The sequence below is a fragment of the Eptesicus fuscus genome, chromosome 14, assembly GCF_027574615.1.
Source record: "Eptesicus fuscus isolate TK198812 chromosome 14, DD_ASM_mEF_20220401, whole genome shotgun sequence".
Taxonomy (NCBI): Eukaryota; Metazoa; Chordata; class Mammalia; order Chiroptera; family Vespertilionidae; genus Eptesicus; species Eptesicus fuscus.
This window is the reverse complement of record NC_072486.1, coordinates 48,210,535-48,237,446: the sequence shown is the minus strand read 5'-3', so window position 1 is coordinate 48,237,446 and position 26,912 is coordinate 48,210,535. Positions and strand designations below refer to the sequence as shown.

At 40.3% G+C, this 26,912-nt stretch overlaps 1 protein-coding gene and 1 pseudogene across 1 annotated transcript in view; one reads left to right on the top strand and one right to left on the bottom strand.

Moving 5' to 3' along the window:
* The window catches only part of CNTNAP2 (contactin associated protein 2), a 1,332,959-nt gene that overhangs the window by 1,077,418 nt on the left and 228,629 nt on the right, over window positions 1–26,912 (top strand). The window lies entirely within an intron of this gene.
* LOC103297254 (phospholipid scramblase 3-like) lies at window positions 7,206–8,032 on the bottom strand (annotated as a pseudogene).

Genomic DNA, 26,912 nt, shown 5'->3' with positions numbered 1-26,912 from the left:
ATGATCTTTGAAGACAATGTAGAAGATGTGAGGCTTAATTTGGAAGGAGAGAAACATCAGAAAGATATTTAAGAGACAGTAGAGATGAACCTGATTGAACCAAAAGATTCATGTTGTGGAAAATGGTAAATGATTGTAGAAGCTGGTTGAGAAGAAATTTTCTCATGTATCTCCGGATTTGCTGCTTCTAATTAGAAATTTTCTCAATTTCTATCTGTTGAACTTATTCACTTATTATGTTTTATTACCATGGGCATATCCAGAATTATACCTGATTCCCAGCTCTCTAGTTGCAGCCATCCCTTTCTCTCCTCCAGAAAGCAAATGCATAGATGAGTAAGAAAGAACAGTGACACTATGATAGAGATAACTGCTCTGATTTATTAAAGTTGATAAATGGAGGCCTTATTACTCATTAGTAATCAATGTCTTGTGAATCATATCACCACCAAGCAAGCCAACTTATCACTTCACCAGACCCCTGGAACCAGGAGAGCCAGGAAGCATAAGGCTAGTTAGGAGGAGGGGCGAGGGGCCATAGTGTCCACAGTGGACTAGAAAGAAAATAAAGTGATTCAAGAAATATTTTAAAGGAAGAAGAAATTTCAACAAATATTCATTGAGTGACTAGCATGTTTATGAAACCATAATAAACACTACAGGGAGTGCATAGAAGGGGAAGTAAAATAATCACACAATAAAAATTAGCAGTAATGCAGGCCCAGCCATATCAAATAGCCCAGCAGATAAACAGTTCACATGTTACAGGATTCAGAAATGAGATGATCCAATTTCTCACAAAGTAGGTAAAATATGTTTAATACTGTTGTACTCATGAAATATTTACCATAAAAATAATAATTTTTTCATTATTTTAAATTTTATTGGGGTGACATTAGTCAACATGAACATATAGGTTTCATGTGTGGATTACTAATTCACAAAATCTGTATATAGGACCAAGTGCCCACCACCCAAAGTCAAATCTTCTCCTGTCCCCTCATATTAGGACCCCTTTCTCCCTCTACCCACCTCCCTCTGGCAACCACCACACTGCTGTTTGTGTACATAAGTTTTGGTTTTATATTTCACATATGAATTAAATCATATAGGTCTTAGCTTTTTCTGTTTGACTTATTTCACTTCGCATAATGTTCTGAAGGCCCATCCATGTTGTTGTAAATGACGCTATTTCATCCTTTTTATGGCCTGTAGTACTCCATTGTGTATATATACCACATCTTCTTTATCTAGTCCTCTATCATAGGGTACTTTGGCTGTTTCCAACTCTTGGCCACCGTGACTAATGCTGCAATGAACATAGGGGTGTATATACCTGAAAAACTCGAAATCATTTATAAAAATAATAATTTTTATGAATAACAATGATATACTGTTGGAAATAGTTTATATGTAAAAATATATAAGTAATTATGCAATAAATTGTGGTCAAAATAGATATATTAGTGGGCAGGATACTCTCTCCTCTAATACTGTGATTCATTATTAGTATTAAACATAGTGCCTGATTTTTAATTAACCAAAGGACATGCAAAATCTGTATTACCACTGACCATTTGTAGTACTACACATGGTATTATATATAAAACAATATACTATACATCTAATTATAGTCAATAGGCAATTTACAGGCTATAATACCTTTATCTTATAACATTTGCCTTGGTATAGTTTGATATACTATTCTAATTTCCCATTCAACCCTGTTTTACCCTCAGACATCCGAAGCTCTTGACATAGTTCTTTCTATCTGGTTTCCTAGTTGGACTTGCCACTGTTCCTCTCTGTCCACCTGGCATCCAAGCTAGTTCAGGTGGTTCCCATTATTGCCTGGAATCCCAGTTCTTAAACCTCTGCACAATTTAATCTCTAGAGGCCATGCAGTCCAAGAACCAATTCCAGTAACAAAACTTCTTCAGACTCCTGTTTCCAATGCTCTTCCTCGCCTTCCTTCTCCCTTACTGATTTATTTTGTTTGTTAGGGACCAGTGGATGGCTTTCAGGACCAACCTGTGTTTTTCTTTTCTGATTTTCAAATTTAGATTTATGCTTATGAAGCATTGCATTTAAGTATGATTCTTCTTATCTTGGCCAACCTGAGTGCAGTAAAAGGGGCTATTTCATATTTCATCACATACTTTAACATTAATAAATTTTAATTAATTAGTATTTATAAATTTGAATCAAAATTTAGAAAAGACTTATTCTAATTATATAATTTATCTGGAGTAATTTTATACTTTGTATTAATATAAATCATCAGCTTCTTTTTCAACTTGTAATTTCCAAATATAGAAGAAGATTATTTGACTTTGGATGGTGGGCAGACAATTCAATACACAGATCATGTATCATAGAAATCTACACTTGAAACCTGTATAATTTTATTAACCAACATCACCTCTTTAAGTTTTATTTTTTTAAAAGAAGATTAGCCCTGACATGTTTGGCTCAGTGGATAGAGCGTGGACCTGCAGACTGAAAGGTCCCAGGTTCGATTCTGGTCAAGGGCATGTACTTTGGTTGTGGGCACGTCCCCAGTAGGGGGTGTGCAGGAGGCAGCTGATCGATGTTTCTAACTCTCTATCCCTCTCCCTTCCTTCTCTGTAAAAAATCAATAAAATATATTTTTTAAAAAAAATTATAATATATATATATATATTTTAAAAAGAGTATTGTTTGTTTTTACATTTGTGAAACTGAATTGTCTATTCTAAAATAATATGTAGTGGTTTTCATCTTGGGAGTATAAGAGCCTTTACAAAATAATTGTGCTAATCTTCACAGTACAAGTAGTGTACAAGTGCCAATACAAGTATAATACAAGTGTCCAAGGACAAAACAAGTAGTTTAGTACCAATTCTTTATCCAGAATAGCTGTTAACCATGGCACTTGGTGAATTAGAAATAGACCTAAATGATGCTTTTCCTTGGGCCTCACATTACCTCCATGAAACCAGACTGTCTCTTTCACATTCTCCTTTTCTTCTGATTCTTCAGTTCATGTAACGTGATAACTGTTCTCCATTGCTCATACATTTGATTCTCATTGTTCGCAGGAGTTCTGTTTTATAGAGTTACTGCAAACACTGAATTAGTGAATACTGAACCATTGCTCCTAGTAGAATTACAGGTCCCTCTGACCCTCTATCCCAATGTTTTTATCAATTCATACACACATTGTTTTATGAGTACTTCTGTTTTAAGGCACTTTATTTATCTTTATTCACCAACATCAAACTCATGGCAGTAGTCTCATTCATGCCTGAATGAAACACATGTATTTTCTCTTGCACTTAGGAACAATAAAGAGAGCCCAGCACTATGCATGTGGGCCATTTAAACAGCAACAAAAATGTAAAACGTGACACTAAGTAGACTGTGAAAAGGATATTTGTTTGTGGTATGAGATGTGAAGCAAGAAGGCAGAGCATTGCCTTTTTAGCCTCTAGGAATGAGCACATTCACACCATGCACATGTCCATGAACAATCAACAACACTGTGCACTGATTTGGGGGGTTACCAATAAATTTTAGCAAGTAGGCAAATTTGCATATGGAATCCACTAATAATGAAGAGCAACTATATCATCTTTTAAACAAAAGTAAAAGCCACAATTCAACTTGGGATTTGCAGTATAAAGCAGTGGATACTTAGTGAGTGCCTGCTATGAGGTGGGTGCCCTACATTTAATAACATATTGACCAGGGACCTGGAGAGTGTGCTTTGAAGTGACTTGCCTTCACTCAGGACAAACATCATTTCTGTATGAAGTTGGCCTGCGTTCTTTTCTTGATATGTGACCAACTTAGAGTGTATAACACTCAGCAGCAAACATAAACAAAATTGAGAGCATTTATGTCTGGCAGAATTTAGTTGTTAAATAGCTGTTCAGTAGACGCACAGCATGTTTTCATTGTCTAGTTATGTGTTTTTTTAGGATTGCCATTGAAATGAAAGTACAGACTTTGCACTAGCTAATGTTAAAGTGAAATACAAAGCTATCATAATTAAACCAGTACATAACTAGTGCAATAAAAGACAGACGGGTCACTGATTAGAATGACAAAATACCGTTTGCATAAGAATTCATATATACTAAAGCTGGCCATTGAAATCAATGGGAAAAGAAGACAAATCATGCTAAGAAAATTATATGACTATTGTTTTTGAAAAATTAAGTTTCTACCTCACATTATATGCTAAAATAAATTCCAAGGAATAAAAGAATTCAAAAAATCACAGTGGTTGGGCGTCAGCCTATGAACCAGGAGGTCACGGTTCGATTCCTAGTCAGGGCACATACCTGGATTGCGGGCTGGATCCCCAGAGGAGGGCATGCAGGAGGCAGCCGATTGATGATTCTCTCTCATCTTTGATGTTTCTATCTCTCTCTCTCCTTCTCCCTTCCTCTATGAAATCAATTAAAAAATATTTTTTTAAAGTGATACTAAAAAAGTAGTGTTTTTCTAATCTGTAAATGAAAAATCCCTTATACACATAAAGACAATTTGATAGATATGACTATATAACAATTAAAATTTCATGCAAGTAAAAAGATCAAATTAATACAAAAGAACAAACTGAAAAAAAAAATCTGTTGCCATAGAAGTCATATATGCAATATATTTTTAAAACTTTTAAAAATCAACAAAAAATGTAAAAGATAATGAATGACCAGGTTATAAAGGAAGATCCAGAATTGTTCAATATATAAAAATAATTAAAGTTATTTCCAATCTAAGAAATACAAACAAAAATAAGAATATTTTATCATCTCTTAAATTGGTAACTTTTTTTTTGTTTAGTGAGAGGACATTTTTTATAAGCAATTTTGTAAAATAGATCACTATTTTTAACATCTTTATAGTACTTGAACAGAGATATTTTTACTTCTAAAATCATATCCCAGGGAAAGAATTATAAACAAGTTTTTTATAGATTGTTCATCTAAAACTTACATGTAATTGTGAAAAATGATTCAACATCTGTCCCCCCGAAAATAAAAAATAATTAAATACATTTAAGTCCAGACGTGTAAAGGTATTTCCTTAAAATGAATCTCCTAAAAATATTTTTGAAGACTAAATATTTACATGGATACATGATAATAGCATAGTTTTAATAAATCATCATAGCAGAAAACTGATACAATATTAGCCCAATATTTGTAAAAATACAAATTTGTATGAAGCTGAGGAAAAATAATAAAAATGTTAATAGATTATTTCTTGTCAGTGAGTATAGGAGAAATATATATTTTCTTTATAGCTTTCTGTATTCTAAATATAACAAAATATACATTATTCATATACTTTAAAATGTGTATCTTAACTATCCCTTTTCATTTAATTTGAAATTTGGCCTTGTTTAAATCACCCCCACACTCTGTGACCAAGTTTCTCAAAATGGTCACACTGAATATTTAACATTCTTTATGTTAATATATTTTTAAATCTTAAATTTTTTCTACTAATAGTGTGTATTTTTAAATATTGGCTTATCTCAGTTATGGCTGTGCCTATTCAAACCCAAAATTTCTGCCAGTTTTATAAAAAGTAGAACTCATTATCTGTATTTTTTTTGTAGGATAAACAAATGTTCTGACTGCACTTCATCTGCTTTAGCTAAAGATACGTGACAGAAAAGGGGCCTGATTAAATGACCAATAAATGCAGGAGAAAATCTGGGATGTTTTTGTTTTTATTATTACTTTTTATAACCATACTGCTTGTGAATTATTTATAACTAGAGGCCTGGTGCACAGATTCATGCACCAGTGGGGTCCCTCAGCCTGGCCTGTGCCCTCTCACAATCCAGGACCCATCAGGGGATGTCGGACTGCCAGTTTCGGCCTGATCCCTGCAGGCCAGGCTGAGGGATCCCACCGGTGCACAAATCCATGCAACGGGCCTCTAGTATGCATATAAGATCTTTGGTCAATCTCTTCCCGCCCTTTCGCCTCCCTTCTTCCCTTTGAGATCCATCAGTCTGTTCCATGTTTCCATGCTTTGCATTGAGCATCTGCCCCCTGGTGTCAGTGCATGTCATAGCTACCGGTCAAACAATCGGATGGTCACTTAGGCTTTTATGTATATAGACTAGAGGCCCAGTGCACAATTTTTGCACTGGGGAGTCAGTCCCTCAGCCCGGCCTGCACCCTCTCGCAGTCCGGGACCCCTCAGAGGATGTCCACCTACTGGCTTAGACCCATTCCCCAGGGGAACGGGCCTAAGGCGACGTTGGAAATCCCTCTTGCAGTCCGAAACCCCTTGTTCCTTACCACCTGCATGCTCACTGGTCCTTACCACTACTGAGAAACTTGGGCTCCTTCCTCTGCGGTCACACAACTGTCACACGCCAGGCAGTCACTCAGAAATACTTGGCATGGACCAGCTTATGGAATTCTCTCTTCTCTCCTTTCTTCTGAGCCAGACTCCAGACGTTGACTGCAGCATTCTCTTGGTCATCGTTTTTTTGTTTTTTGTTTGTTTGTTTGTTTGTTTATTTGTTTGTTTCCAAAATGTTACAAAGTTTATATAAATATAACATACAAAGATGCAGCCTCCTTTGTAGGAATAGGGCAGGAAGGGGTGGTTAAGTAAGGCACACGGAGCTGCAGCAAGCACCAGCTATGGGGAGGGCCAAGGGGGAGAGGAGGTTGGCACTGGGGCCAAGACCCTAGAACCATTGCTGAGGAAGTAGGGATCCCCTCTGAGTGCCACATTCTGAGGCTGAACTAATTGGTCAAGCTGAAGCAGAGGTGGGTGACCATATCAGCCATTTTTGGTGCTGTTTACCCTTTCCCACCCCAGCTCTGTTGTAAAACCCCAGAGCCCTGGATTCCAAAGGCCCCATCCAGAGCAGAGGCCCTGGAAGGGGGTGAGAGGAAGTGAGTAGGGCAAGTTTGAAAGCCGATATGCCTGTGTGCTGAAGGATGGCTGGAAACAGTGGTGAGAGGTAGCAGGGGAAGGGCTGTCATACACACCCTTCTGTGGGGGCCACAGGTGGAGGCCAGGAGAGTAGGTAGGGATGGGGCACCATGGCCCCAGCCTCTTAGGCATCTCTGTCTGTCCTCTGCATGTACATGGAGAAAAGGGCTGCCTCTGAGGAGGGGCCGGGCCAGGCCAGGTGACCATCTTGAGTTCTGGCTGAGGTGATGGTCCTCACCCTGAGATGCCATCTAACTGGTGATGGCAGAGGGCCCAGTGCCTCCTCGCTTCTAGAAGAACATGTGGTCAATGAGGAATGTGGCTTCACTCTCATGTCCAGATCCATCAGGAACTGCAAGCCAAAGTCATCTGCATCCATGAGGGGTTCTAGGAGCAGCCCTCCTCCCCCGCCCCCCACCACCACCACCACACACTACTTGCTGATGTGGCCCACACTGTGGGACTCATCCGGAGTCTTCACCTCAAAGGTGGTGTCTGTGCCACAGCCACAGGTCCAGCAGGGCCCCACCACTCGCAGGATCGTATGGCGATCGGCATCTTGAATGGAGAACTTGGGAGGGAGGGATGCCAGGTCTGCAGCACATGGCCAATGGTGGTGTCTGGTGGCAAATGTACTTCCATCTCTCGGTTCCCAAAGTTCACCAGATGGACATGAAGGGGCCAGCAGGCCCCATAGAACAGATGTGCACAGCAGATGCTCTCACCTGACCCAGGGCCTTCCAGCCCCTGAGCGCAATTCATACCGGTTACTTGTCTCCCAGCCTAGGAGCGTTTCCACTCGTGCAGCCCTCTGGTGAATCAGAATCTGATCAGTCAGCACCAAGAATTCGAGGCCAGAGGGCACCTTGGGCAGTGGCAAGAGCGGGGCAGCAGGCCCCAGGGCACTGGGACCGGTCGGGGGGAAGAGAGCGATGCCGGGCACAGAGGCAGGCACATGGGCAGGCACTGGCGCCAGACCGGGCCCAGGATGCTGCACCTGCTCTGGGTACCCGGCGGTCACAGGGTAAGGAGGAAGGAGCAAAGGGGTGTAGCCTGTGGGGGGCAAGTATTCTGCCATAGGAAAGGGATGAGGGTTCGTGGGTTGTCGCTATCACCAGAAGCTTAGTTCTAGAAGTGGAGGCAAGCTCTGGGACAGCCTGACAAACACAGACAAACCGGCAAACACGGAGAGGCGGCTGAGCCAGGCCTGCCCAGGGTCTCTCAGGCAGCACCTCTGACTCCGGGAGAAACTGAAAGTGTCAGTGGGCGGGGCAAAATACCTGGGAACCTGGATTCCCTCTGGGGTTTGCAGAACCTCCCCCTCCCTTTTTCTCCCATTCTCTGAGAAGGCAGCTGTTGGCAGACAGCAGGACGGATGGATCCACAATCAGACCGATGGCCCGACCTCCAGGGAGGTTTCCTGACCCCTCTGCATCCCCCGCTCACCTGAAGCCCCTAAAATAGTCGGGGTGCCCAGCATTCGGAGGATCCGGAGAGCTCATGGAGGCGGGCCCTTGGTCGGCAGTTTTGTTTTGTTTTTACTACATTTCTTTCGTGTGCAGTGATCACACTTCATCTGGAGCAGGGCGGGCTCGAGTGACCTGGAGGAAGCATGGGAGAGCAGTCACCGCTCTCTGGCGCTACTGGCGGTATCCTTTCTTCCTTGTGGAGCGTCTAGGGAGGGGAAGTGGCCGCAGTGCCTGAGGCCAAGTTCCAGGAGGCCAGCAGCACTGTCGGGATCATGCCGGAAGCATGATCCCTTGGTGCCTGGCCTGTCCTCTTGAGATTGAACCCCAAGGACTACTAAGGGAGCCAGTCCCCAGTTCTGCCCTGCCTCTGCCACTGATTGATTGGAGTCTGAGGGCTGGGAGGAGGGACCAAGAGGTCTGCCTTTCAGCTGCTCGCCAGTCACCGCTGCCACTGATTGATCAGCTCCCACTCCCTCAGCTCCCTAGCCTGGTGTTTGGTCGAGCCTTCAGTCGTTTTGGATGTTATGGACCCTGGGTTTTTATATATTAGGATAGTGCTGTAAAGAATGTTCTGAATCAAGGCTCAGGTCTTGCTTCCAAAGGAAGTGTTTCGTTTTTATCATTCCAAATGTTATGACTATGTTAGGATTATAGGATGAAAGATAAATGTTATGGATTTGTCAGATAATTATGGGAACAATTATGAATTTTCTTTAAAAATGGTGTAAGGGTAAAATATGTAGGCATTGCACATGTTGTCCTCTTGCTGCCCTGTTGTGTGTCATTGCACCAGGAAGGGCTTAGCCAAGAGGCAGGAGGGCTGGCGGGAGTCTTCAGTTTCTCCTATTAGTGCTGGAACTGTGGACAGTTTCTCTGAGACAGAGCCTACTTGTCAGTGAAACAAAAGTCAGCAGACATGTATCTAGTAATCACAGAACAGGCCATGACTGCCTCTGCTTAAAGAATTCATCAAGACTTCTCTCACTGGCCTTTTTTGATGAAACTGGATAATTAAGAAACTATAATTTTATTCTAAGAAGGAAACTGAAGTGCCAGGCATTTTGAGTTGCTGATAGATGATGTGCATGGAAGCTTTAGCAAACACTGGCAAGTTTTTGAAAAATGGGTGTGCATTCCCTAACTACAACGTTGCTAGAGTAGAGAGACCAACCCTCTTCCTTTAGGAAATGGCCATGGATCCACTCCAGGATATATCCACATGGTCACAAAGCTCTGTACTTCTGTGCTGATCATACTCTGAGAAAGCTTTCAAAAGTAGGTCCCACAAATTGCAAACCATGGACAGAAATAAACAATATCAATAAACTCTCAAGTAATCTGTGGTTTTGAGCCATCTAGAGTCCTGGTAAGCCTGCCAAGGTGTGTCAAGTGCTAAATGTGCTCCCAAGTAAATAAATGAATGGACATCTATTATGGCCTTGCTGGAGCTAAAGCACCTGGATGTTGTAAGTTATCTGACAAAGGTAATTTTTTGAAATTTTAATATTCATTTAAATATTCTTCCTGATGGTAATTGATTGTTAGCTTTTGAAGCCACTTTAATCCTCCCCAATAGCTTCTAGAAAGTTATCATCCTATTTCCTAAGGCAGGAGGCTCTGCGTCCATGCCATCTAAAGGAGAGATCACATCCTGGTCGGGTAGCTCAGTTGTAAGAGTGTCATTCCTATGCTCCAAGGTTTTGGGTTCAATCCCTGGTCAGGACACCTACAAGAATAAACCAATGCCCTAACCCAGTGGTCAGCAAACGCATTAGTCAACATAGCCAAATATCAACAGTACAACGATTAAAATTTCTTTTGAGAGCCAAAAACCGACTTCTGCGCATGGGCCACGAAGTTTCAATCGCACTGTACATGCGCGCCCGCACGTGGTATTTTGTGGAAGAGCCACACTCAAGGGGCCAAAGAGCCGCATGTGGCTCACGAGCCGCAGTTTGCCGACCACTGCCCTAACCAGTTTGGCTCAGTGGATAGAGCATCGGCCTGCAGATTCAAGGGTCCCAGGTTTGATTCCGGTCAAGGGCATATACCTTGGTTGTGGGCACATACCCAGTAGGGAGGGTGCAGGAGGCAGCTGATTGATGTTTCTCTCTCATCGATGTTTCTAACTCTCTATCCCTCTCCCTTCCTCTCTGTAGAAAATCAATAAAAATAAAAAAAATAATAAACCAATGAATGCATAAATAAGTGGAACAACAAATCAATGTTCCTCTCTCTAAAAACAATCAATAATAATAGATAAAAAACGTTTTAAAATAATAATAAAAATAAAGGTAGAGGTCATAACATGGTAGATAAAGCCAGATTTCCTGCATTAAGGTACAGTTCTGTCACTTAACCACATTTGTAACCTCCAGCAAGCTTTTTATTATACCCTTCAATGTCCTCCTCTGGGAAGACAGTAATGATAGCACGTATCTTCCAAGATATCAGACACCTACTACAGTGCCAGGTGAGACCTTAATGTCAGTAACATCTACTATTTTTATAAAAACAGTATAAATTATAATTCCATTTTACACCATTCAAAACTCTTTTCAATCTACAAAAGGACTGCTTTGGCCAAACTTTCCATTATTGCAGTTATTCTGTTGCAGTTAAACAAATGCATCTTTAAAGAGGAGTCCATGAGTGTCTTTACTCTTATCATCCCCATCACTGTCTTCCAAACAACAATGAGAAGCAGTTCCTCAGATTTAGGTCACCCTGTTTTCATAAAGTAGCCTTGATAACCCAGCTACAGCTAACTAAACCTGGGCTCACGGGTCCATTCCTTAGGCTGCTCTGTGTGTTTTTGTCTTCACATGAGAATTCTGCCTAAAAGTAAGTTCTGTACTAATCCAACCCAACCCTTCCTCAGTGACTTCAGACAAAGACATGTAGCCTGGATAGCATTCTATGGTATATACAGTTCCCTTGCAAATGTTAGTAGACTCACAGGGAGAGAATGAGAGAACAGAATTGAACTATTGTGGGGAATTTCTTCTGTCATTCCACTTGTGGGATTTTCCAACCATTTTGTGTTTCCATAGGCTAGCTTGATATAGTTGGTTTCTGGTTTGTTTCTATTTAAAAGTCAAATATGTAGTAGCTTCATTTTGGAAATTCAAATATGTAGTAGCTTCATTTTTAAAATTATCATAAGATTCTTTGACCTCTCAATGTGCATTTCTTAGACCATAGCTTTGATGGCATTGATGTTGCATTTTTAACAGTAGAAACTTTTACATATGCAGTAACACTTGGAGTGCTCTCCCCGAGTGGGGGCACACTCCCTGATATTCTGACGAAACCCAGAGTAGCTTATCTGCTAACCTGACTCAGTGTTCTTCTGCAAGATGCCCCCCCCCACCCCAAATGAAGATGAGACAGAGACAAGATCTGTGATTCTTCTCTTTGCCTCCCAGGGCGTAAGCTTTCTGCCAAGCTGAGTGTGGTTCTCATATTTTTGTACAATGTGGGTCCTAAACAGAAAATAGCCTGCTATCCATCCAAAGATACAGTTTTGTGCCAAAGTTTGATTATTTGTGTTGGAGTTCTTGAGAGAAAATGGGATGTGGTGCTTTCAGGGTGATTTAAGAGCTCTCCTATACAATTTTGGCTTTTTTCAATTTTCCAATTTTGCACCAACTTTATTTTTTTTAATAAATCTTTATTGTTCAGATTATTACAATTGTTCCTCATTTTCCCCCCATAGCTCCCCTCCACCCGGTTCCCACCTCACCCTCTGCCCTTATCTCCCCCCCGCAACTGTCCTCATCCATAGGTGTACAATTTTTGTCCAGTCTCTTCCCTCACCCCCCACAGAATTGCCAGCTTTAGAACCTGTTCCTCATGTAAGCTGTGAATCCACTAGAATGAAAAGCTCAAGCTTTATAGCCATACTGCCCTGGGTTTGAATCCTGCTTGCATCTCTTGCCCATGTGGCTTTGGGAAAGTTGCTCAGCTTTTCTGGTTCTGCATTTTCTCCTCTGTGTGTGATTGCTGTGAGCATCACAGAGCTCTCAGCACAGTATCTCCTATGCAGTTAAGAGCCATTGTGGTTGTTAACATTGTTGAGCAGTGAAGAGATTCACAGACCACAGGCATAAGCCCAGAGGCAGTATTATACAGAAGCAGATGCCATGAGGTGGTGAACTGGGGACATAACCAGTAGCTGAGAGCTGCTGGTTATTCCAGGTCTCCATGGGGACTAATTGTTCAGTCGTCAGCTTGTGGATATGCATGAGCAGGAAACAGACTACTCAAGAAAACTGACTTTTGACAATTCTGGTGTCAGAAGATCCTGACATGGCCTGGCTGGAGTGTCTGGGTTTGTTGAACATAGTCCTGTGCACTGAAAGGTTGCCGGTTCCTCATCAGGGCACATGCCTGGGTTGTGGGTTTGATCCCCAGTTGAGGAGTATATGGAAGGCAACCAATCTATGTTTGTCTCTCTCTCTCTCTCTCTCTCTCTCTCTCTCTCTCTCTCTCTCTCTCTCTCTCTTCTCTCTCTCTCTCTCTCTCTCTCTCCCCTACCCCCCCCCCCTTTTCTCTCTAAGCATGTCCTTGGGTGATGATTAGATCCTAACATTGTTGAGAGGACTCCAGGTAAAATAGCATGCCCCTTTAACCTGGAATATTATGAGATTTAAATATCTTTATGAACGTGAAGTGACTTGGAAATGATAGAGCCCCATATGAATGTAAGATTGTAGCCGACTATAAATATTAACATCATTTTAAGTTAGAGCTTAATGAAATAGAATTTGAACAACAGAATAGAATTCAAAGGATCAACATAGTCAAATTTTCTTCCTTGAAAACAGATAAACCTCTAACATAGTTGGTTCAGGGAAAAGAAGATCAGCACAAATAAACAATACGGCAAATGAAAATGGGAAATAATTATAGGCAGCAGACATATTAATGATAATAAAAGAATACCATGAACAAATATTTCTGATACATTTGGAAACAGACAAAATGAACAAATTTTTAGTATAGTATATGTGTGTTAGAAAACTATTTCTGTCTTGGTTTTTGAAAGATATTTTCATTAGACATAGAATTCTAGGTTGATAATTTTTTTTTCCTTTTTCTACTTTAAAAAAATGTTGCTCCACTGTTTGCTGGCTTGCATTGTTTCCTACAAGAGATTAGTTATAATTCATATCTTTGTTCCTTCCTGTGCAGTTGTATCCTTTGTCTATGTAAATTTCTTTATAAATGTAGATTCCTTTAGGAAAGGGTAACTTCTGCTCTGACTTTAGGGCTTCTTCTGTGTTTGTAATTTCTCAAAATAATGCTATGAAAAAGAGGCCTATTTGGGGATGGCATATTCTGCTGCCCTTCGGCCACCTGAGGTCCAATGTCCGAAAACTGCGTTTCCCCCCATTTTTTAGTTGTTTCAGACAAAGTAAACCAGGTCCCTTTCTCTTCATCTTGGCTGAAAGCAGAAGTTTTTAAGTTTTTCTATTTTAAAGTGTTGTCACCTAATTAAAATGTGAAGTTTTGTAAGGACTTAATAAGTGTATGCATATGCTCCGAAGGCTTTCCTGGGTATCAGTTTAGAACCTCAGTCTTAAGAGTTAACTTTGAACTAATACTCTTATTAGAGACAGGGAAGAAAAAGGTGACGTTTCTATGGTCTAAGAAATCCTAATAGGTGACTTCTGAAGAAGATGAGAAAGAAGGTATAATGGTTACAGAAAGATAAGTACCATGTGTTCTCACTTATATATGGAATCTAATGAACAAGATAAACTGACAGAATAAAAACAGAGGCATGAATACATGTAACAGATTGACAGCTGTTGGAGGAATGGAGGATTAGGGGACTGGATGAAAGAAGGTGAAGGGATTAACCAAAAAGCATATGCATAACACATAGACACAGACAAGAGTATGCTGATAGCCAGAGGGAAAGGGACATATGGGGGTAGGTGGGGTTGGGCAAAAGTGGGGGAGGAATGGGCATGGAAAGAGACTTTGCTTGGGGTGATGAGTGCACAGTGCAGTGTGCAGATGTTTTATTGAGTTGCACACCTGAAACTTATATGGTTTTGTGAACCAATGTCACCTCAATCAATTCAATTTTTAAAAAGAGGCATAAGAAATCAAAAAGAGGAGGCAGAGGGGAAATGAGATGTCATCACTGAGGATAATTTCAACTCTGAAACTAAGCCTCCAAGAGAGAGCTCAGTGAAATTTGGAAGCCGAGAAAGTCCTTGCTCCAAAAATTAGATCCTAAGTGCTGTCTCTCTTACTATTGACAGCCACTATTCTAAGCCCTTTATATAAGGGCTTATTTAATTATCTGACAACTCCATGAAATTATTATCGTCCTTTAATCAAAAACCTTCAAGGTTGAAAGTCTTTCTGAAAGAAAGTTTTTATTGAGCCTACACTAGCCAGGAAAAAGGACCAGGTCCTGGGGCGTGCAGCTTAAACCAGCCGCAGAGGGCTGGATGGAAAAGACAAACATGTCCACTGTCCTGGGATTAATGGGCACTTTTTAAAAAATATATTTTATTGACTTTTACAGAGAGGAAGGGAGAGGGATAGAGAGTTAGAAACATCGATGAGAGAGAAACATCCATCAGCTGCCTCCTGCACACCCCCTACTGGGGATGTGCCCACAACCAAGGTACATGCCCTTGACCGGAATCGAACCTGGGACCCTTCAGTCCGCAGGCTGATGCTCTATCCACTGAGCCACACCGGTTAGGGCTAATGGGCACTTTTATGCAATGAGTTTGTAGAAGAAAGATGTACATTGTTGTGAAAAAAATTTACATTGGCTGGAGATAAAAGGGGCTGAGAAGGTGAAGGAGGGCTAGTTCTGGGACAGGTGCAGAGGTCGGAAGGAAGAAGGGTTTGCTGCTTCTGGATTAATTGTGGTCATGGCTCAGAAAGTTCATGTGTAAGCAAGAGGCAGTGGCATCTGGTCTGGTGGTCAGCTACCCAATTATGGAAACAGACACCTGGGAGTCAACTCAGAGTCTCAGTATACATTCAGGAATGTGAGCAGTCTTTTGCTGACTTTGGCCCACACCTATTAAACAATTAACCTTTCTTGTCTCTTCCTTCCACCTCTGGCCTGCTCTAACTTAATTTAGGACATCTCAGAATTTTTCTTCATCAATACCCATTTTACAGATAAGAAAACAGGTTAAGCCAATGGCCCAAGATCCCATAGTTATTAAATGGCATGGCTCAGATTTAAATCCAAGCTCCTTAACTACTACAGTATGCTCGTAAGCATATCAGTCTTATAAAATTTCATTCTCTTGTTGTAAACTTACAACATATTAAAAAGAGAATTTTAGATTCTGTGATAAAGTTTTTCATTTGAATGACATCAAAAGAATATATTACCCCAGACTGCACTATACAAATCTTACCTGGTGGAGGCCAATTTATATAGAAAACTTCGTATTCCTGAGCAATAAGAGATAAATAAATTAGGAATTCTTTTTAAAATATTATTCAATAATCCTTTAATACCCCCAATGTGCTAAAAGGAAAGCATTTAAAAATCTTATTTTTTTTTCAAAATTCTCCCCACAATGACTAATGTAGAATTTAAAAAGCCCTGTCTATTTCAAAAATAAAGTATCATCTAGCAATGTTATCGCTAGCTTCTCATGGATCAAATGTAGAACATCTCTTGTGATGACTTTTCACTGTTCCCCCAAACATATCCCAATTTTATGAGGCCAAGAGCAGATATCCCCTTGTCATATGTCATCGGGAGAATGTCACTTCTCCTTAGAACGTGGATGAAATATTTAGCATGCCACCATCGGAGGAAAACATCACGTCTTGCAGAAGTGAGGGTCATCTGTAAAAATCTTTCAAAGTTGAGGAATCCCAGTAAGGACAGCCTCGTAGGCAACATTGCCCTTCACTATCATCAGCATCTCCCTTAAAAGGAAGAGAGTAATACTGTTCACATCATTTCTTTGAAGGTATGAATTGTGGGTTTTGATTCTTTCCTTATAAATACTCACCTTGTGCAAACTCCTCTTTATTCTCTGCTGTCAGTAAGTTTTATAAATGATGCATACAAGTCTTTAATTCACCAGCCTGCTGGAGGCTTATTTTTTGAAAAAGAGAAGCTGGAGAAGTCATTTGAAAATTCATGGGTGGCTCTCTCTACAAGGTTGTGGTGTGCTCTTAGAAGAGCTGTAAAAACTTTTGAGAACAAACAGTTTTGCTTACTGGTTGTCTGAATAGCATATTAGCTAATCAAGTACACAATCATCTTTATTCACAAGGCAATAATGTGTTGCGTACTCCCACACATACACAATTACCTGTTCTCACAGCCAGCTTTGTAACTGTTTCTCACGATTTCCTCATATCCTGCTTCCCACCTTCACCTCTGTGTACAGAAAATAATAAAGAACACTTTAAATCTCCAAGTAAGGGACATCTTCCAAGAGTTAAGCTAAAGTCCATCACATCACCTTCCGAAATTAATGCACATTTGAAATATCTCCAGAGCAAAGTTTGGCAAATGTTTGCTATAAAGGGCCAGATGTTAAGTATTTCAGGCTTTGAGGGCCATGTGGTCTCTGTGGGAACTACTCTACTCCACCATTATACTGGGAAAGCAGCAATAGACAATGTGTAAACGGAAGGGTGTGGCTGTGTTTCAATAAAACTGTATTTATAGACACTGAAATCTGAATTTCATACAAATTTCACATCACCAAATAGTATTTTTTTTTATCTTTTCTTCAACCACTTGAAAAGACAGAAACCATCCCTAGCCTGTGGGCCACGCAAAAGCAGGCACCAGGCTGCATTGGAGCCCAGGCCAAATTTGCCAACCCCTTCTCTCGAGGATTAGCAGGGTGTCTGAAGACTAGTACTCCCCTCCCCCAGTTGTAACAACTATAATGTCTGCAGACATTGACAGCTGTCCCTTGGAGACAAAATTGACCCCGACTAGAATCAAGGATCTAAGGCACTGAAAACTTAGGATACACCACATGAAATGTGAGCTGAGGAGCTGTCCAGTACTGAGAGGCTTCAGGCTTCAACCCGAGAGAGATCCATGGAGTTCTCATGCCTCCAAAGCAGAAAAGACAGTACTTGTACTCTTCCCGGTTAATGACCTCTGAGGAAACCCTGGACCTTAGGCCAGCCGTTATGGAACTTGGATGGAGGTGTTAGAGTACTGATGCAAAAATATATACTTTGGACTTAGACATCAGTAGATGTTAGTATTCCCCGTCTCCCCCTGCTCCCCGCTTTATTTCTTTTTATATCATTTCCCATCCTTCTCTTCACCTCTCACAATCAAACCATATGATATGCACTTGCCTCCACACTACAAGTGTAACTCTGATATTTATATTTGATTATGAACTGATTTCATCGATTTGACCAGAACACCGAGGTGGTAAGGTGGGAGCTACAGGATACATAGTTCCTATTAAACTAAGAACCTATATTAATTTCTATAAATCCTGGTCCTACATAAATCCCCTTCCTATTCAGACTTCCTTCAAAAGTGCAGATGGTCAGAGGTGTAGTCTTAGCTTCTTAGATGTGTAGGCCTAAGACATATATTAGGTGATTTTCTACAATGATGAAAGCAGAGAAACACTCTAATTTTCCTCTACTTTGTTTCACCTCCAGCTTTAAATTATCAGCATGAACCAACTTCTACTTCCCACTTCAGAATATAATTTTACCATTTTTTACAGTTCATCAAAGGAAGTTTTTCTGATTGCATTAAAAGTTCGTCCATAGAATACCAGATTATATATTCTAAAGAATATTTTCTCCTTTCATTCTTTACAGCCTCAGATATAACTTTTGATCTTCCCTGGGGCATATCATATCCAAATTTGAATATTTTTGTCTTAACTTTTTGTGAATTCCTCTAGATAATTATTTGATCTCAATATAAGAAAAAATGAATAATGTATCTTTTGCCTGAAATAGAGGAATTCTTGTGAGTGAAGGACACTATTGAAAAGTAAGGGCTACCTTACTCAGTTCTGTCCATGAAAAGATAGTCCTCTAGGACACGTGTGTATGGGTCATTTTTAGATACACGTAGTTAAAAAATGGAATTCAGCAACAACAAAAAATTGTAACTTTTTAAGAGTCAGAACAATGCTTTGAATAGGAATCTGAGTTTTTACCTCTGACTGCTGTAATTGACTGAACCTCAATTTTCGAATCCCCAAAACACATGGGTTGGACTATATAATTTTAAAATCCCTTGATTTTTATGACCTGGCTGTAGCTTGCAACAACAATCACACATCATTATATTTTAGAGCCATTCAAATATTAGTGCTGAAGTGGGATAAAATTCAGAACCAAATATTTGGAAAATTTTGGTGATAAATTCAAAATAATATGTATGTCTCTAAATTTTTCCTATAGGAGTCTTTATAGGTATTTATTTGCAAAATGTGGGCCATAAGAATGAATGTAAATGATAAACCACATAGTGTGATGTAATGAAAGATTTGGGTTATTATAGAAAACCTAGAATGAGTTAAAGGTTAAAGAGCAAATTCTAAGTTAACAGTTCAGATACAAAAGTGACATATACTCTCATAGTGTAGATCATTAGTTCTCACCTGGAGGATTATTCCCCCACACACACCCAGGGGACATTAAGGAATAACCGGAGGCGTTTTTGCTTGTCACTCTGGGGTAATAGGGGATGGGTGTGTTAATGGTATCTAGTGGGCAGAGGCCTGGATGCTGCTAAACATCTAAACAAGTAGGGCAGGACCACCGCAAAGAAGTAATTGGCCCGAAGTGTCAACAATGCCGAAGTTGAGTAACCCTGGTGTGGACCTATTACAGTGCTGATTTCTAAGTCAATTCCGTATCTCTCCTCTTCCTTTGCACCCTCACAGGAGCCTTAGCCTCCTACCAATTAGCAAATGTAGTAAATGTTAGTTGTGTATTTGAAACAAGGTTTCTTGGCATAGGTCTACCTATGTATATACAGTTTTGCCAACACAAAGTATATGCATAGGATAAACTAGGTTGAACAGAGCCATCTGAGACATATGTCTGATTTTCTCCAAGCATTAGAATATTGCAACTCATACCAATAACAGGAAAGTTCTAATTTATATTTAGTTAAAGAAACTTCTGAGTCTGACTGTTTCTATCTGTGGCTGTAAAGCTACCATTTAGTCTCTGTGGGTGATTCTTCCTGGCCTCTTTTTCTTCACCCACATGTTCTGTTTTGCTGCATGAAGACAGCATCCACAGAACATGAATGTTAGCTCAACCAGTTTTGAGAAGTATTGGGCAAACTCAAATAAACACATTCAGAATGCCGCATTAGAATCTCTCACAGGCCAAATTTGTGTGTGTTTATATAAAATTTTCTTTCCTTCAGATGTAAAGCTACATACCCAAAACTAAATAGAGATCCCACAGTTACACATTTTACCTGAATTATCCCATCAATAACAGTATCAACTGACTAATTGCATCTCATTGGATTGGCCTAAAATAGAAAATGCCTTATCCAAGTATTTTAGTTTGTGTTACATACCATACATATCAACTAATGTCCCAATTAGTTGATATGCGCTGGGTTTTATGTTAAAATAAAACTCAATAAGATAATTTATTCTAATCCCATATTTCCCAAAAGTTTTATTGCCAAAATAAAAGATTTCTCATACAAAAGCTGGGATTATACCCACATAGTTAGTATAGTTAGATTCAATTACAACATACCTTAGTTTCAGACATACAAAAGATCCAACCATGGACCTAAAGGAGAAAGAGGAGAGAGAGAGAGAGAGAGAGAGAGAGAGAGAAGATTTCTAAAGTTAGGATTTAAAACTATAAATTTTATCAACATTATAGGGACCCCCAGTTTCAGTATCTGCACTTTGAGAATTTCTCACAGTGTATTTGTGATCCTGCTCACCAGTATTCTGGTTTTCCTCCTTTAGAGCACCTGGTTGGGTTGCATTTCCCCTCTTTCTTTAGCTGAAGTTCAAACCTTATTACCTGCTGCCACCTGGTGGTCAACATGTGAGAGTTTATGGAGGCTCCTGGTGGTGTTAGGAGATCCTCAATCTTAGAACCCCACAGAAGATCAAAGAGCAGGTCTTCCTATTCAACTCCCTGGCAATGAAACCGCAGTCTTGGCTCATTGCCCGTGGTCTGGGAAGATAGTCACATTTCAGATGCCTGCAGCATTTTTCTCTTCTTTTATCTTTAGACTCCCGTGGCTCTCAGACCTTGAATGTACTTCTTTCCCAAAGATTCTTAAAAAACACTATTTGTTCTTCCTTTGTGCTTTCTTCTTCTTCTTCTTTCTTTCTTTCTCTCTGAGGTGTGCTAGAGGGAGGAGAAAAGGGACGGTCATTTTAATGTAAAGAAGATTGCATTAAAATGACATAATTTGCTTAATTTCATTAACTCACCGCAATAACCATCTAGAATGACAGGTCATTTCATTTTAGTCACCCGAATCTCGTGTGCAGAGAAATCATGAGGCGAAGATTGCAAAGTGCTTTTATTATGATCATAAATTATCTGCACCCACTCAGAGGAGGAACATACAGAGAAATGACATTGCTTTGTTTAATAAAGTTTCATTCCTGGTGATTTGGCTGGTTTTTCTATCAAGCATAATGGGGAAACAAGCCAGTGCTGATATTAAATACCTCAAATGATCCCTCAAGCTTTTTATCCCATAATAAGTCAACACTCAGTTGTTCTGCTTTATGCCTTACCCACGACAGTCATTTAGTAGGTCAATTTCAGGCTAGTGATAAAACTTTGAGTACTAGTAGAGCAATATTGATGCTCCCTATTCTCTGTAAGGAGATGTCTATAAATTAAAGTTCCCAGGTTCACACTCAATTTGTATTTAACAGCCATCATGAAGTGTAATATCTTAGTAAAACTGGATTAGGGCCCACATATATGGAAAACTAATTAAAGCTGTTGGAAACAACCCATTTCTCCTCTGAATATTTATATAAATACTCAGAGATTGGAAAATTTAATGCAAGTCAGATGTGTTCCTATCTAGAACTATTACATAAAGCAAAGAACATTTAATAAGGAAAATGGTGATTCTTAAAGGTCGAACTCCAAGTATGAGTTTTCCGATTTTTATAAGAATAGAGTTTGGGTTAATAACCATATGTGCTTTACAAAATAATGTTTTATTCTCACATGTTAAAATGTCTTATAAGGAAACCAAGATGGTGGCATAGCTAAACACCTAAACTGCTGCCTCACACAACAATTTCAAAACTACAACTAAAAGACAAAACGGACATCATCCAGAACCACAAGAAGGCTGGCTGAGTGGAAATTCTACAACTAGAAGAAAAGAGAAAAGCACACTGAGACTCAGAGGATCTGCAGAAGGCAGAGGTACCCAGGCGCGCGCGCAGAGAGGGCTGGCAACTGAGTACGTGGCTGGCTTTCTCAATCGGGAGGGAGACAAAAGCTCCTGACTGCTCTGAACTCCAGTTCCGGGTGAGCCTCTGGGGACCCAGACTCATTTGGGGAGAAACTGGACTGTCTGGCAGCGGGCGAAACTCGAGGGTGGCTTCTTCTCAGAGGTGCTTGCAGTGATTACCGCAGGACACTGAGACCCAGGGACCTCTTAGGGCAGGGCTGATGGGAAGCCATTGCTGTCTGCCCTGCCCTGAGACTCCGCCCCATCCAAGCTGAGCACAGAGACTTTTGCAAGTCTTGTCTCATAAGGGTGTCTCCAGCACAGAAGTTCTCCCAGCGTAGACACAACTGATCCTCACAGCCAATTGGCCTGGAGGTCAATTCCTCCCAGTGATACCAACAACAATCAAGACTTAACTACAATAAGACTGTACACAGCCCACAAAGGGATGCACCAAGAGTGTCCACCTCAGGAAACATATAGGACACCTAGCACACAAAGCCACTCTATCAACTCAGGGAAGCAGCCAAAATGCGGAGACAAAGAAACAGGTCACAAAGGAAAGAAATGGAGGAAAGCAAACGACTGGATATAGAGTTTAAAACCACGGTTATAAGGTTTTTCAAGAATTTCCTAGAAAAGGCCGATAAAGTTAGTGAGACACTCGAGGATATGAAAAAGGACCAACTAGAAATTAAGCATATACTGACTGAAATAAAAAATAATATATTAAGATCCAACAGCAGACTAGAGGATCACAAGAATCAAGTCAAAGATTTGAAATACAAAGAAGCAAAAAACACCCAACCAGAAAAGCAAAAAGAAAAAAGAATCCAAAAATATGAAGATAGTGTAAGGAGCCTCTGGGACAACTTCAAGTGTACCAACATCCAAATAATGGGGGTGCCAGAAGAAGAGAGAGAGCAAGATACTGAAAACCTACTTGAAGAAATAATGACAGAAAACTCCCCCCACCTGGTGAAAGCAATAGACTTAAAAGTCCAGGAAGTGCAGAGAACACCAAACAAAAGGAATCCAAAGAGGACCACACCAAGACGCATCATAATTAAAATGCCAAGAGCAAAAGACAAAGAGAATATTAAAAGCAGCAAGAGAAAAACAGTTGGTTACCTACAAGGGAGCACCCATATGATTGTCAGCTGATTTCCTAACAGAAACTATGCAGGCCAGACGGGAGTGGCAAGAAATATTCAAAGTGATGAAAAGCAAGAACCTGAAACCAAGATTACTCTACCCAGCAAAGCTATCATTCAGAATTGAAGGTCAGATAAAGAGCTTCACAGATAAGAAAAAGCTAAAGGAGTTCATCACCGCCAAACCAGTATTATATGAAATGCTGAAAGGTATTCTTTAAGAAGAGGAAGAAGAAGAAAAAGGTAAAGATAAAAATTATGAACAACAAATACATATCTATCAACAAGTGAATCTAAAAATCAAGTGAATTAAAAATCTGAGGAACAGAATAAACTGGTGAATATAATAGAATCAGGGGCATAGAAAGGGAGTGGACTGACAATTATTGGGGGGAAAGAGGTGTGGGGGGTGTGGGAAGAGACTGACAAAAATCATACACCTATGGATGAGGACAGTGGGGGGTGGTAAGGGCAGAGGGTGGGGTGGGAACCAGGTGGAGGGGAGCAATGGGGGAGGGAAAGAGGAACAATAAAGATTGTAATAATCTGAACAATAAAGATTTATTAAAAACAAAAAAGAAATGTCTTATAAAATCTCCTTTATTAAAAAATACTAGAGGCCAAGTGCACAAATTCATGTACCCAGTGGGGTCCCTCATCCTGGCCTGCGGGATCTGGCTCTCCATCATTCCCCAAGGGGTCCCAGATTGGGAGAGGGTGAATGCCAGGCCACGAGACCCCACCAGTGCACGATTGGAGCTGGGGAGGGACGCGGGAGATTGGCCAACCCAGGATGGGCCGTGGGAGGGCTCTAGGGGGTGTCCAGCCCATCTTGCTCAGTCCCATCTGCTGGACCCCAACAGCAAGCTCACCTACCAGTTGGAGCGTCTGCCCCCTGGTGGTCAGTGCACATCATAGCAACTGGTCATCCATCGACTATCTGTCCCCTGGTGGTCAGTGCACATCATTGCAAGCGGTTGAGTGGCCTTAGCATATCATTAGCATATTACACTTTGATTGGTTGAGCAGACGACCGTACCATCGGACACTTAGCATAATAAGCTTTTATTATATAAGATATAATCTTTACTAGTTGAATATTTCGTCTACTCTAAATACTATATCTGAACTAATTTTAAAAGAATACCCATGCTTTTTCAGCTTTCAAAGTGAAAAGATTAGCAGTTATTACTGTAATTTCTCACCTTTTAATAAAATTTCCATTCATTTCAGAATGTTAAAATTTTTGATAGTTGTTTTAAATATATGTAATATTTCTTCTTAGAACTTTCTAAAATTAAATATGCTCTTGTTTAAAAAAAGTGTTTGGATGAAATAGCATCTATATTTACCATGCCTGATCTTTGTTTACGCTGAAGCATAGAGGACAGTCCATGTGCTCTGTGTGTTATGGGGAATCAGGCGTGACTGGTGGAAAAGGCAAGGATGAAAGCAAAGTGTGACCAAACATGGAGCTGGACAAAGCAGATGAAGGCAGAGTGCTGAGTGTGCAGTGGGGTGCTGTAGATGTGGCCAGGTGTTGAGTGGTGACCTTCCTGCACAGCCCACATGGAGGGCAGAGCAACTTGTGGGTTGCTGTAGCAGGTGTGGATGCATTGGAGTGGTGAAGAAGAGAAGTAAGCATGAGTAGTGACCTACCTTCAATTTTAACAATCCTACCAGAAATTTTCACTTATATTTGCACAATGGGGTTTTATTCTTATTGTTTTGTTTTGTTGTGGGTTTTGCTTCTAAACTCCCACCCACTACAGTTGACAGGACATCCAAGAGCAGTCATTGTGGGGTGTTCCATTTACAGTTAGAAAGGGCGCAGGGAAGAGACTTATGTGGTCCAAGAGAATTGAAGGGTCCCATGCCCTCCTCACTGCCTGCTTGTGACTGTCATTTGGTCACCCTTCTGAATCTGTATGAATAAAAACAGTTTGGAGTCAAAATCTAGTCAAAAATCTGTTACACAAAATTGAGAAAATAATCAATTGACTCTATCCAAGATAATGCTTATCTACACTAATATCCTGTAAGGGTCATGCCATCCTCACTTCAATTCAAGGCACCAGACTCCATCCCCTCCCCCTCTAAAAAAATCCATTGAGCCCAGCTGGCATGGCTCAGTGGTTGAGCATGGACCTATGAACTAGATTATCTTCTGAAGGTCCTGGTTCAATTCCCGGCTGGGGCATATGCCCAGGTTGCGGGCTCAATCCCCAGTGTGGGACGTGCAGGAGGCAGCCAATCAATGATTCTCTCTCATCATTGGTGTTTCTATCTCTCTCTCCCTCTCCCTTCATCTCTGAAATCAATAAAAATACACATATATTTTAAAATCCATTGAATATGGCCCTTTGAAATCATTGACCTGTTAACTCCATCTGGCAGAGATCACAAGATCCAATGTTCCCCTTACCCTTTTAGCAAAGACAATAATAGCATGACCCAGCCAGACATTTTTTCAATCAGTTTATTCTACCATATTAAATTTCTGCTACTACATTTATTGTGTTTTTCTAAGCCTGGATCTGCTCATATTAAATCATTAAATGTTGTCTCATTTAGTTCTTAAATGATGTTCAGGTGCAATGTTGAGAAGAAAAGAGTCTCGGGATTAACTTGACCAAGCAGAAATTTACAATTATTTGGTTTGTTGAGGAGAATTTGAAATTATGTATTTATGGTAACTCATACTTTAATGTCAAAGGGGTTTGAGTCCGGTCCTTTCTGTCTCAGTCTGGTCAGGCTGCTATAACTGAATGCCATAGACTGAGTGGCTTACAAACAATAGAAATTTATTTCTCAGTTCTGGAGGCTGAGAAGTTCAAGATCAAGACTGGACAAAAATCAAATACCTATGGACGAGGACAATGGTGGGGGGATAAGGGCATGGGGTGGGGTGGGAACTGGGTGAAGGGGAGCTATGGGGAGAAAAAAGAGGAACAACTGTAATAATCTGAACAATAAAGACTTATAAAAAAAAAAAAAGAAGAGGCAGGCAGATTCAGTGTCTGGTGAAGGTCCCCTCCCGGTTCACAGATGGCCATCTTCCCACTGTGTCCTCACATGGCAGAAGGGACTTCAAGGGAACTCTCTGGGGTATCTTTGATAAGGGCACTAATACCAAACATGAGGGCCCCATCCTCATGACTTAATGGCCTCCAGAAGGCCCTGCTTTCATATACTAGTACCATCACACTGCATGTTAACATTCAACATATGAAGTAGGGAAACACAAACATTCAGTCTATACCACTTTCTTTAGAAGGAAATATTTATTTTCCTTTATGCTTTTTTTAGAGACCATTTTTTTAGGTCTATGAATTAAGCAATTTCGTGCACTGGGCCTCTAGTATACTATATAATTTATAGTCAGGAATATAATTGGCAGAGGAAACAAAATACCTATTTTAACACCCTGGTAAACATACCTGGTTTTGTTCACCCTTCTTTGTATTATAACTCTCTTTTATGTGCCTTATATTAACTCTTTTCTAAGTATTATAAGCAAATAAACTTTTGGAGACTAGGCTCTGTTTCTTTTAGTCAACCATAATTTATGCTCACTGTGTTCTCTCTTACACACAATGCCAAGTCATCAAAATTTGGCCAACAGGAGTGAGTCTCTTTAACCTGGCCCCATTTTTTTAGTGTTTTAGTACTATGCTTGCTTTCTGGCAACAACAAGATGTTTCCAGACCCAATCCAATTTTTTTGTTTGTTCCAAGACATGGACTCGGTACCCCTACCAGAGGTAGCAGAGGATAGCATGGAATAATATTTAAGTCCAAGATCTGGGTACAAGGGGTAACAAGGACAGTTGATGGTAGGTAAAGAATGCTGCTGTTTCAAAAATTTTAATGTCGTAAGTTCATAGTGATATTTCTGAGTGAGAGT